This window comes from Aquarana catesbeiana, linkage group LG09 (assembly GCF_042186555.1).
Source record: "Aquarana catesbeiana isolate 2022-GZ linkage group LG09, ASM4218655v1, whole genome shotgun sequence".
Taxonomy (NCBI): Eukaryota; Metazoa; Chordata; class Amphibia; order Anura; family Ranidae; genus Aquarana; species Aquarana catesbeiana.
In genome coordinates, this window is record NC_133332.1 from 99,898,504 (window position 1) to 99,912,507 (window position 14,004).

General features: G+C 44.3%; 1 protein-coding gene across 3 annotated transcripts in view; it reads right to left on the bottom strand.

Moving 5' to 3' along the window:
• TMLHE (trimethyllysine hydroxylase, epsilon) overlaps positions 1-6,555 on the bottom strand; it is a 71,870-nt gene extending 65,315 nt beyond the window's left edge. For 2 of the 3 annotated variants that reach the window (XM_073599076.1, XM_073599079.1), the window contains exon 1: positions 6,436-6,548. The gene's annotated coding sequence lies outside the window, so the exon portion shown is untranslated. Of the gene's footprint in view, positions 1-73; positions 155-6,435 lie in introns of all 3 variants that reach the window. The other variant, XM_073599077.1, reaches the window with a different exon arrangement.
• Positions 6,556-14,004: the final 7,449 nt, after the last annotated feature.

Genomic DNA, 14,004 nt, shown 5'->3' on the forward strand with positions numbered 1-14,004 from the left:
AACATAACCAGCCTACTCTAGTATTACTTTAATGTCACTGAACACCTCTGCTGTTTTCACGATATTCAAATACCTTTCTTTCCTTGTTTTCACGATTCTTCATTTTGCGGTGTGTCCTCCTGATCACATTTAAATGGTTGTTTACTGGATGTTCCTATGAGTACAAAGAAATGGCCACTGCAATCACACTAACCTGATGGAATAAGCCACTTACACAGCTTAAGGCTGGGTTCACACCTATGCGAATTGGATGTAGATTTCTCCACATCCGATTCGCACTACAGGAGATTGAGACCGGCTCTCTAGGGAGCCGGTTCACATATCTCCGTTGCGGTTTGCGAAGCGGCTTGCACAGGAACATTGTGTGTCTTTGGCTCCATTTCAGGGACGAATTCATGCAAAAATTTGGCTACGATTCGTCCCTGAAACTGAGAACAGGGACGCACCGAACCCCAGGTGCGAGCCACATCCATCGGAGGTCTGAACCCAGACTAAAGCATCCACATATGAATAGCAGGGCATGCAGAGAAGTAAAAAAACAACCGTTTAAATGAATCCTACCAAAAAAAAAATAAATCAAGAAATGGAGATAATTTGTAGAAATGAATGCAATAAAATAATGGACATACTAGGTTTAGGTATGTATATATAGCATATGGAAATCATTAGCTTTTTTTTGTAATATAATTTCATAGGGTGAAATTACAAAGTATCACTTTAAAAGCATCTTACTGGACAAAACTTTGGTAGTAACCTTTTTTATCGCATCATGAGCATCACAACACAAATATATCCAGATAATTTATTACATAAGCTGATCTGTCTGTATCTGTCCCCATATCGGTCTGCAAGGCTCCTGAAGAAATGATGGCTCATCAATCATATTTATGTTGTAGTGGAATAGAAGACACTGGGTTTACTAGATGCAGCAAAAATAAGTAAGGCAGGCCATACAATATGCAATTTTCTTTCCTTCAAGAAAAGATAATTGCTTGGTTGAAGAAAAGATAATTGCTTGATTCTCCCATCGACAGTTGATGGGGGAATCCCTCCCACAGCGCTAGTGTGTTCTGCTGGGGGTGAAGGCGGGGAGCATTCTTCACCGACAGAATACAATTATCACTGCTGGCAGCTATAGGCGTCGGCAGTGATCAGGGGAAAAAAGAAACAACAGGCTGGTTGTACTGAAGTTGATCGATGGATCGACTTCAGTACAACCAGCCTGCCCATATGTGGATAAAAATTTGGCCGGTGGGCTGATGACGCCATGCTCTCCGACACAGCCAATCAATCAGAGGAAGCTTTGTATTTATTTACAGAATACAATACTGCCTATGAATGGTTTAGCGCTGCTCAGCCTGACTGTATTGTTCCGGGTGTAAAACGGGAAGTCTCTGACTCACAGCCGGAATCCAGTATGGTGTACTGTATGTAGCTAAAGCTACAGGCAGTATATACAGTATCTCACAAAAGTGAGTACACCCCTCACATTTTTGTAAATATTTTATTCTATCTTTTCATGTGACAACACTGAAGAAATGACACTTTGCTACAATGTAAAGTAGTGAGTGTACAGCTTGTATAACAGTGTAAATTTGCTGTCCCCTCAAAATACCTCAACACACAGTCATTAATGTCTAAACCGCTGGCAATAAAAGTAAGTACACCCTTAAGTGAAAATGTCCAAACTGGGCCCAAAGTGTCAATATTTTGCGTGGCCATCATTATTTTGGAGCACTGCTTTAACCCTCTTGGGCATGGAGTTCACCAGAGCTTCACAGGTTGCCATTGGAGTCCTCTTCCACTCCTCCATGACGACATCACGGAGCTGGTGGATGTTAGAGACTTTGCACTCCTCCACCTTCCATTTGAGGATGCCCCACAGATGCTCAATATATATATTTAAGGGGAGTTGGGACTTTAAATGAAGCACCCTAAGGTGCCTCCATCCCAGTACTGTATACAGAAAAATGAGGGAAGTTGGGACTTTAAACGAAGCAGTGGAATAGTGGAGGTGAATAACAATAAAAATTGTTTATTTACATAGTTACATAGTAGGTGAGGTTGAAAAAAGACACAAGTCCATCAAGTCCAACCTATGTGTGTGATTATGTGTCAGTATTACATTACATATCCATGTATTTGATGACATAAGTCTAGAGACATAAAAGCGTAGTTCATTTTAATAGATACAAGAAAACGTGCACAAAGGCTAAGCTTGGTAAATGGAAAAATACATGCATAACAACCCATGATCAAAGTGCTGGATGTGTATAAAAATGGCGTGCACGTGCCAATGATAACATGCCCAGGTACCAGCATATGCATCCACATGGTGTATATGTGTCCAATCAAATGATATAAAAACATCCTAAAATATAATAGTGGTAAAAATATAATAGTAGTAAATAGATATCTATCAGTCCGTATGGGGTGTAACTGTGGCATCGAGTAAAGCTCTACACGTTTCGTGGGTATTCCCACTCTTCAGGTGCAGATGCGACAGACATTCCTATGGAACATAAATATAGAAAAGATTTGTAGAACCATACTTCTAGAGATGAAAAACTTTCAAAAATTATTATATATGTATGTAGATGGTGAACCAACAACACTCACCAACCCGGACATAAAATGCAACGCGGGGTAGCCGTCACAGGGTCGGTCGAGAACACAACCTCGCCACGGGAGCTGAGGCGGCATAGCACAGGGATGCAACATCAGACAGTCCTGATTACTTTCATTTTGCACGCTTTTGGGAATACCCACGAAACGCATAGAGCTTTACTCGATGCCACAGTTACACCCCATACGGACTGATAGATATCTATTTACTACTATAATATTTTTACCACTATTATATTTTAGGATGTTTTTATATCATTTGGTTGGGCACATATACACCATGTGGATGCATATACTGGTACCTGGGCATGTTATTATTGGCACGTGCACGCCATTTTTATACACATCCAGCACTTTGATCATGGGTTGTTATGCATGTATTTTTCCATTTACCAATCTTAGCCTTTGTGCACGTTTTCTTGTATGTATTGCAATGAACTACACTTTTATGTCTCTAGACTTATGCCATCAAATAAACAATTTTTATTGTTATTCACCTCCACTATTCCACTGCTTCATTTAAAGTCCCAACTTCCCTCTTTTTTCTGTACACAGATGCTCAATGGGCTTTAGGTCTGGAGACATGCTTGGCCAGTCCATCACCTTTACTCTTGGCTTCTTTAGCAAGTCAGTGGTCATCTTGAAGGTGTGTTTGGGGTTGTTATGTTGGAAAACTACCCTGTGGCTCAGTCACCAAAGGGAGGATATCATGCTCTGCTTCAGTATGTCACAGTATATGTTGGCATTCATGCTCCCCACTTCTGTCTGATCATGCTGCTTAGAAGGGTGTATATACATAATTAGCTCTGAGTGCCAGCATACACAGAGAAGGGGCGTAACAGACAATACACACAGACGAGACCCCACAGAAGTTCTGTCCCCAGATTGAGACCTATACGTTACTCCACCTCTTAAAGCCACCTGGATGCAGCATTGAGCTTTTGTACAGCGAGTAGAGGGAGGCAATACAGCTGTGGTGACAAGATCCCTAATCATGTGGTACATAGTGCTGAGCCATATTCATCCAGACCATTGATGTCATTCTGCAGGAACTCCAAGTTAATTGTGTGAAGGAGTTGAAGGAGTTGGCAAGAGACCAGTGTACTAGCTTGAGTTGTGAATGACGATGCTTCTGAGCACCATCATTTGCAACACAAGCTGCAAGTTAGTGGTCTGGACTCTCTCCCCAGGAGAGCAGGCCTGCTCTGCTGTCTGCCCTTTTGTAGTTTTCTCTACATTGGGCAACAGTGCTGTAATCTACCTCCCCCCCCCCATAGAAACACCAATAAATTGGGCTTCAGCCTGGGGTGGAGCTACAGGACAAACAGAAAAACCCTGAGGGAATCAACAAAGATTTTCAAGGTTTGGTGATACTTCTTTTAAAATAGACCTCTGAGCACCAGAAATCAAAAACCATGCTTTATACCTACTTGTTTCACTGCCCATGGCACTGCTTTGTTCAGCCAGAGATACCCCCCCACTGAAGATTCTCCAGCATCTGGTACACTAAATTCCTAGTCCCCTGCTGCAGGAGTTACATGGGGCCGGGGTGAGAATGACAGAGCACAGAAGACTGGGCATTCAGTTAAATGGTCAAAGCACATATCACCAGCAAACCATGGATCTTGAAACAATATCCAAACTGCTCGCCAAAAGTAACAAGGTATACATTTTAGAGTGGCTGCAGCATATGTACAACCACATTCTGCTGCCTTGCAGCTTAAAGCTGAACTGTGGGCATAAAAACTCTAATTTAAAGCAGAACTTTACCCATAACAACTTTCTTCTTGCTGGAGGCTGCCATTTTGCTGAAGCCCAGAGCCCCCAAACAGCAGTAAATCATAAAGCGGAACTAAACCAATTGAGCCCCGGAGTTCAGCTTTAAGGAATGCGGAAAATGAGGTTTGTTCTAACAGAATACAGCGGTGTTTTGTGGGTCTGACACAAAGATCTCTGTGAAAGTCCTCATGCACACGGACGTTTTTACAGCTGCTTTTTTGAGCTTTTTTTGCAGCTTAAAAAGGCCTGTCTATGTTAGTCTATGGCTTCATGCCCACCTAGGTGTTTTTGAGCTGCAAGTGGCATAGGCGTTTTTAAGCTGTAAAAAAAACCCAGGACCAGTGGGTTCTGAAAGACGTTTTTCAGCTGTAAAAACGCTCTAACGCTGAAAAACTCTGAAAAACGCTCAAAAACGTCATTCACCAACGTTTTTCAGCGTTTTTGATCCACTGAAAAAAAAAAAAAAAAAAAAAAAAAAAAAATTTGAAAAAAAAAAAAAAAACGCTCAAAAACGCTAACGCGGAAAAACGCTCAAAAACGCTCAAAAACGCTATTGCAAAAACGCTGAAAAAAGCTGAAAAAAGTTAAAAAAAATCACTGCAAAGATACTGGCGTTTTCATAACGTTTATTTAACAGCCTGTGTGCATGAGGGCTAAAAGGGAAGAAAGCTGAAGAAAGGGAAGCATGTGAGGCTCAGTGCAAGAAATGTGAGCCTGTGCGGGCACATAGAGGCTCATCAGTGCAGTGTGCCTTGCGATGGGTGCAGTGTGCCTTGCGACGGTGCAGTGTGCCTTGCGACGGGTGCAGTGTGCCTTGCGACGGGTGCAGTGTGCCTTGCGACGGGTGCAGTGTGCCTTGCGACGGGTGCAGTGTGCCTTGCGACGGGTGCAGGGTGCCTTGCGACGGGTACAGGGTGCCTTGTGACGGGTACAGGGTGCCTAGTGACGGGTGCAGGGTGCCTAGTGACGGGTGCCTTGCGATGGGTGCAGTCTGCCTTGCGATGGGTGCAGTGTGCCCTGTGATGGGTGCAGGGTGTCTTGTGATGCGTGCAGGGTGTCTTGTGACGGGTGCAGTGTGCCCTGTGATGGGTGCAGTGTGCCTTGTCATGGGTGCAGGGTGTCTTGTGATGGGTGCAGTGTGCCTTGTGATGGGTGCAGGGTGTATTGTGATGGGTGCAGGGTGCCTAGTGACGGGTGCCTTGTGATGGGTGCAGTGTGCCTTGTGATGGGTGCAGTGTGCCTTGTGATGGGTGCAGGGTGCCTTGTGATGGGTGCAGGGTGTCTTGTGATGGGTGCAGGGTGCCTAGTGTCGGGGTGCCTTGTGACGGGTGCAGTGTGCCTTGTGATGGGTGCAGGGTGCCTAGTGACGGGTGCCTTGTGACGGGTGCAGTGTGCCTTGTGACGGGTGCAGTGTGCCTTGTGACGGGTGCAGTGTGCCTTGTGACGGGTGCAGGGTGCCTAGTGATGGGTGCCTTGTGACAGGTGCAGTGTGCCTTGTGACGGGTGCAGTGTGCCTTGTGACGGGTGCAGGGTGCCTAGTGATGGGTGCCTTGTGACGGGTGCAGTGTGCCTTGTGACGGGTGCAGTGTGCCTTGTGACGGGTGCAGTGTGCCTTGCAACGGGTGCAGTGTGCCTTGTGACGGGTGCAGGGTGCCTAGTGATGGGTGCCTTGTGACGGGTGCAGTGTGCCTTGTGACGGGTGCAGTGTGCCTTGTGACGGGTGCAGTGTGCCTTGTGACGGGTGCAGTGTCAGCACAGGAGAACACTCACTATCAGGGAGGAATATAGAAATGCAGGGAAAGTTTTTCAGATTTCTTTGTGAATTATAGAAGATGACCCCCTCCATGCATGTGTTCTAGTGTTGCTCCAGCTCACACTGAGGGATTAATAGCAGAAGAAAGAAAGAAGTGAACTAACTCCACACACAATCACCTATCATGTACAATTCAATAACAAACTCTCCCTCCCCACTTTATACACACTCCATCCATAGTCATATACAGCAAGAACAGCACACAGCCTCCCGCATACCTGACACGTCTGGGGCCCCTCCAGCACTTCTCACTTGGCTGTACAATTCAATCGCACAGTTCAAGTCCGCCCCGCGGTGCATTGTGGGGGTTGTGGCCATGCAGGAGCTGCTGCATTGACAACCAGCGGCGAGCTCACTACATCTCCCAGGATGCTGCGCGCATGTTGACGAAAAAGAAGCCATTGGTTGGTCCTACTAGCCTGTGGTTGGTCAGTGCGGGAGCATGCCGGGAGTTGTAGTTCTTCGAAGAGCTCCATGTCTTTCTATTATATATTGGGATGGGAAGTCCTGACAGAGGGCTGGGCTGTGTAGGAACTGTTGTTGTGTCTCTGGATTTCACAATTCACATACTGGAGTGTATGACACAGTTTTATGAAGCTGGATGCATAACTGGGGTGATACTTAAGCAATGTGTTATAGACACCGGGCATGAATGAATAAGACTCTGTAATCATTAAAAAATGGTTGTAAACTCTGTTACACCACTTATACCTACAGGTAAGCCTATAGTAAGGTCTTACCTGTAGGTACTGTAAAGATCTCCTAAACTTGCACAGTTTAGGCGATATTCACTATATGCGCTGCTGCCGACGTCATTGGCGCATGCGCACTGAAAAAACAACCTGCTGGTGCCGTTTTTTCAGGGCCCGTGCTGTAACTGGCGGCTCCTATGCGCACACGTGGGAGTGACGTCATCGCAGGCTCCGGCCAATCCCAGTGCCGGAGCAAGCAAACCCGGAAGTGACGCCGGTGAAAGATGTCGGCCGTGGGAACGGAGTGCGGGCGACATTGCAGGGTATCGATCTAAGGTAAGTATTTCATAATGAGCTAGTATGCAATGTATACTAGCTCATTATACCTTTGTCTTCCAGGTTAGTTTTTTTTTTTCTGAGGTTTACAACCTCTTTAACCACCTCAATACCGGGTACTTACACCCCCTTCTTGCCCAAGCCAATTTTCAGCTTACAGCGCTGTCACTGTTTAAATGACAATTGCGCGGTCATGCTACACTGTACCCAAACAGAATTTTTATCATTTTGTTCCCACAAATAGAGCTTTCTTTTGGTGGTATTTGATTACCTATGGGTCTTTTATTTTTTGTTAAACAAATAAAAAAAGACCTAAAATTTCTTCCGTTTGCAAGTAGGAGTCGTTTGTAAGTTGGATGTTTGAAAGTAGGGGCCTGCCCTATATACTCTGCAGAAATTTGGGCCTTAAGTGTTGGTGTTGCCACAACACTGTAAGCCCTCACAGTTACTCTTGGTGGGCGCAGGAACGGGCCCTGCTGTAAAATATTGGATCAAGAATAGTAATTACATGCCCTGGTGGTCCTGGCGGCATCCTGGTGGTCCTGGGCAGGCATCCGAGGGGAGGCTATGCTGATAAACAATCAGCACAGACCCCCCCCTGTTAGGAGAGCAGCCGATCAGCTCTCCTCTACTTGTGTCTGTCAGACGCGAGTGAGGAAAAGTCGATCACCGGCTCTTCCTGTTTACATCGTGATCAGCCGTGATTGGACACGGCTGATCATGTGGTAAAGAGCCTCCGTCAGAGGCTCTTTACCGAGATCGGTGTAGCGGTGTGTCTGACTGACACACCGCACCACCGATCGCCACGATGCGTGCCCCCAGGGGTGCGCGAGAGTGGTCGTTCTGGGAGGATTTCATAAGACGCCTGCCCAGAACGAGAGCTGCGCCGCCTGGCCGTCATTTGACAGCCGGCGGGCGCGAGGTGGTTAAAGAAAATCTTTGTTTTATTTGTTTTTTTATTAAAATAAAAAACATGTTATACTTACCTGCTCTGTGCAGTGGTTTTGCACAGAGCAGCCCCCAATCCTCCCCCCTTTGGGTCCTCCGCCATCGCTCCTGGCTCCTCCCCCTGCCGAATGTCCCCATAGCAAGCAGCTTCCTGCAGTTCCTGAGCCCCATTCTGTGTGTCCATAAGACAAACAGAGCAGGGCTCAATCCCGATCCCAGTTCCCTCGTCACTGGCTGTGATTGACAGCCAATGGCTCCAACTGCTGTATCTGAGCCAATGTGGAATGAGAGAGTCTGTATTGAGAGCCAATGAGGAGGGAGAGAGCAGAGAGAGCCTGTAATGAGAGCCAATGAGGAGGAGAGAGCCTCTAATGAGAGCCAATGAGGAGGGAGAGAGCTGAGAGAGCCTCTAATGAGAGCCAGTGAGGAGGGAGAGAGCTTGAGTACCAGCCTGTAATACTCCCTCATTACCAGGTAATTTTTAGATTTCATTGCTGTAATAGTTTGACTGACAACTCTACTCAAATTAACCACTTGTCTTCCAGGCACTTTCACCCCCTTCCTACCCAGGCCAATTTTCAGTTTCTAGCGCTCTCACACTTTGAATCACAATTGCGCAGTCATGCAACACTGTGCCCAAGCAAATTTTTTATCATTTTTTTCACACAAATAGAGATTTTTTTTGGTGGCATTTAATCTCCACTGGGTTTTTTTATTTATTTTTTATTTTTTAAATAAGCGAATAAAGACCAACAATTTTGAAAAAAAGACAAAACGTTTTCATAGTTTGTTATAACATTTTGCAAACAGGTAATTTTCCTCCTTCACTGATGTGCACTGATGAAGCTGCACTGATGGGCACTAATGAGGCCGCACTGATAAGGCGGCACTAATGGGCACTGATAGGAGGCACTGGTAGGTGGCACTGATAGGTGACACTAATGAGGAGTAGGGATGAGCCGAACACCCCCCGGTTCGGTTCACATCAGAAGGAAGGAAAACAGATTGGAATCCTAAACACTAAAGAAGCAGAATATTTAGTCTCAAGTTCCACGAAAACTCCGGTGATTTACTATACACCAAAAATCCACAAACGATTACACAAACCACCAGGAAGACCCATAATTAGTGGCATTAATTCAGTATTCTCTAGGCTTGGGGAGTATCTTGATGTATTCCTCAAACCGCTTGTCAAGAAGGGAAAATCGTACTTACGGGATAGTGCCCAACTTTTAGAAGAATTACAGGAAATAGACGGGGCACAAAATTATTTACTAGCCACTATTGACGTGAATTCGCTATATACTAGCATTGTACAACAGGATGGCTTGCTTGGTGTGGAAAAAGCTCTCCACGAGCTTACTAGTATGAGACAAGAACAGATAGATTTCATACTTGAAGGCCTGGAGTTGGCGATGTCCTGTAACTATTTCTGGTATGACCAAAACTACTATGTTCAAACCAAGGGAGTCGCTATGGGCGCTAGGTACGCACCAAGTGTGGCCAACTTGCTCATGAACATGTGGGAAGAGGAATACATTTATGCTAGAGATATACCACAAGTGAAACTGTACCGTAGGTACATAGATGACTTAATCATATTTTGGGAGGGAACATCTGAGACCTTTGAAAAATTCTTGCAAGGGCTGAATAACAACAGATACGGACTAACCTTCACAGGGAAATGGGACCCCCAAAAGATTGAATATCTCGACCTTGAAATATTTAAGAAGAATGATGGCCTATGTACAAAAACCTTCTTCAAGGCTACTGATAGAAACGGGTACATCCCTATTAACAGTTGTCACCATCCCCAGTGGAAGGATAACATCCCCAAAGGCCAGTTAACGAGACTAAGGAGAAACTGCGCAACCATGGATGATTATTTGGAACAAGCGAGCATCCTGGTGGAGCGGTTCCATGAAAAAGGATACAACCTAGACTCGTTGAATAAGCTGAAAGGGGACGTAGCAAAACTAGACCGCAAGAATTTACTGACAAAACCCAAAAGGAAGAAAAACAATGCAGAATTGACGTTCATTACAGGTTTCAACTCTCAATACAAAGATTTTGAGCAGATCCTGAAGAAGTACTGGCCTATCTTAAAGGAGGATAGAACACTAGCAGGCATATTACCTAATAAACCAAAGGTAGTATACCGAAAAGCGCCTAATCTACGACACCTTTTAGTACATAATGTTATAAACCCCCCCAAAACTACTCGGATTTTTCCAAACATGAAAGGGTTTTACAGGTGCCAAAAATGTCTACCATGTAGGGTCACCAAGAAACAACCTCGTAAAAGGGAAACTTTTAAATCAAGATCAGATCACAAACAATACCAGATCAGGGAACTCATCACCTGTCAGAGCACACACGTGACCTATGTCATCGAGTGCCCGTGCCAAATGCAATATGTGGGCAGAACCACCCGACCCCTATATGTGAGAATACGGGAACACATAAAAAACATCAAAAAAGGGTTCCCAAAACACCATCTTTCCCGCCACTTCGACACAGTACATAACCGGGATCCCACAGGGATGATCTTCTATGGGATTGACTGTGTGAGGGATCACTGGCGAGGGGGCAACAAAACCACACTTATATCACAAAACGAAACCGCATGGATATACAGGCTGAGGTCCCTTGCTCCGAGGGGCCTCAACCTGGATATCGATTTAAACTGTTTCCTGGCTAATCCGTGAGAGATAGGGTTACATTACCCATATCTGTGAATATTTACCGTCTCTTCCCCCTATGGATATAAGGTGTAAGGTAATGCATATATAGCTTCTTAGCCACTTACACATAGAACTAGGGGGGTGACCCCAAATCTCCTTCTAGAAAATCCTCTGACCCAAAAGGCAATACCCCCTAATATTTGGAATACAGAAACCTATAATTTCACTATTACTAATACTGGGGGTCTTGACTTGTAACAACATCCCCTTATTCCTTCCCTGATCTCAAGTGTCTGAGAGCAAATCTTTCCTTCACACACTTGATCCATAATAAGCCTCATGTTTTTCCCATATTTACTGTCCCACACCGGTCTGGGTATATATCTATATATTTAATTAAATTAAACTTAACTCCATTTAATTTTTTAAATTTTTCTTTTTTGTATTTAAATTTTAATTTTAGTTTACGGTATATTTCTCCTTATGCCCACCTCCTAACCATTTGGTATTATTTAATATATAGGAGGGCAGATTCTAACCCAGTAGTTGGGTTTGTAATACGGTAATTGGCGCACGACCATCTCTGCTGACACTCCAGCTTAGGTTGGAGTGTCACCCCGCCTTGGTATGTTAGGATTGGATGGGGTAGAAATTAAGGGGCGGATCGAAACTGACGGCTCCTTAAATGGACGTAGCGCGTGGCGTGCTGGCATCGTTGCTGAAGACGTCTATGACGAAACGCGTACAACGACGCCACGCACGCTACGTCACTTCCGGTTACGGACCCTAGCTGACACGCAGGTGGAGCGCATACCGCTTCCGGACACGAGCTCTAGCTGGAACGCAAGCAGAGCGTACACAGCTCCTCTCAGCGGTGCGCGCTTTCCACCTTGCTACGGGTCTGTTCTCAGGCTTCGGTCTGAGTAGTTTTTTATATATTTTTTATATATTTTTATGGTTTATGTACTTTATTTTGCCTAATTACTCCGCTGCTTGTTGATGGAGTTTTTTGAATAAAGCCTTTTACATACTACACCATGGAAGCTTCCTATTTTTCCTTTCCATGAGGGAGCCCTTGTGAACATTCTACCTATTAGAAAGCCACCTGCATACCCGGGTCTGGGAATCTATTGGGATAACCAACGGATACCATCCTGCAAAGTCCGCCAGATCAGCGTGGAAAAGAGATCGTGAAAGAGACATCTCATGCTGGTTGCCCCTTTACGGGGCTGTTGCATCTGGTGAGTGGGGATCTGAAGGGGGAGCACTAAAGTCACAGGAATTACCCGAGAGCACCCAAGTCACGAAATTGTTTGGAATACTGGATTTGAACAAGTTTATTTTATGGACTATTATCACTAATTACTGGTCTCCTTTGCACTTAATTTGATCACCTTTATGTTCATTTGATTATTATATGTAATGTTTGGGTAACACATTTTTTATGTATGCTCATTTATGTATGTTCACTTTGCACGGGAGCAGAGTGTTTGGGTTACTTTGGATTATTTTGGATTATTTTTGCAGTAGAGCAATTATAAGGTTACACACACATGATTACCTAGTGGTGGCATATGTATCACAGCCACAGGGGCTCTAGCCCACACCCCTTGTAATTAGGTCTGAATGAACCAGCCCACACCTCTTTTAATTAGGTCTGAATGAACCATCTTCAGAATTATTATTATTATTATTATTTTTGTTGATATAAGCGGGTGTATATGGATGTATGTGTGTATATCTAACCATAGACATACATACCCGTACGGTAACATAGTTTGTCCCTGGTAGATACCAGGTACCTGTATTGGGGTTCATTGAAAGAACCACACGTGTACATTACTAACACCCCTCCCATCCAGTACCCCATAGGAAGCGCCACAACCCTTGTTTATACATATATTAGGGATGAGCCGAACACCCCCCGGTTCGGTTCACATCAGAACGTTCGAACGGACCGAAAGTTCTTGCGAACTTTCGAACCCCGTTAAAATCTATGGGACTCAAACATGAGAAATCAAAAGTGCGAATTTTAAAGGCTAATATGCAAGTTATTGTCCTTAATAGGGTTTTGGGACCCGAGTCCTGCCCCAGGGTACATGTATCAATGCAAAAAAAAGTTTTAAAAACAGCCGTTTTTTTTTTCCAGTGATTTTAATGATGCTTTTTTTTTTTTTTTTAAAGGTGTTTATTTTTGGATTTTTACAATGAAAATAATACAAAAAAGATGAAATAATAAAAGAACCAAGAATACAGACTGCTCTACATACATGTATGTCATAGGTATTTAGCTCCATGAAGATATAACATAAATCATGAAGTAGTACAGCTGTAAAAAACAGTAACACCCCAACCAGAACAAAGTCACACCATTCATACACACACCCATACACACATCTGTCACCCGCGACCACCAGTAATACAGCATAATTCCGGCACGCCTTGTGGAATAAACTCTCACCAGAATGTATACAAATTTCCATCCACATTAAGATATATGTCAAATAATGTTTGCTAAGAACACATCTCCTCGTCTCCTCACTGAGATAACTGCGAGGAGAGGACATCCCCCCAGAAGTCCCTCGAAACATCCAGCCATGGCTGCCAGATCCTGGTGAACTTCCTAGAGCATGCCCTACTCTTGTATATCAACTTAAATTTTGGGAGAGTCCCATGAACAATACGGAAGAAGGCTTGGGCTGAAGGGGGTTCAGTATCTTTCCAATGCAGTAAAATTGTCTTACGTGCATAAAACAATAATTACGTATCAACATCCTAGTGTGAGTACGAGGAACACTATCATTTAGTACTCCCAGAAGTCCGACCTCTGGAGTTTGCAGCAGCGGTATATGTAGCTTACGGTTGAAAAAGGAAAAAACATCTTTCCAGAATGCTGTAAGTCCAGGACATGTCCAAAACATATGAAAGAAATCAGCAGCAATCCTTTTACATCTAGCGCATGCAATATCTTGATCCAGTCCCATTGCAACCAACCTAGCGGGTGTATAATGTAAGTGATGTATAAACTTAAATTGTATCAGGACATCAGCTGTACTGATGATATCCTGAAAGCATATTTCCACTGCCTCCTCCCAGTCCTCTTCAGAAAGCTCAGGCATAATCCTTT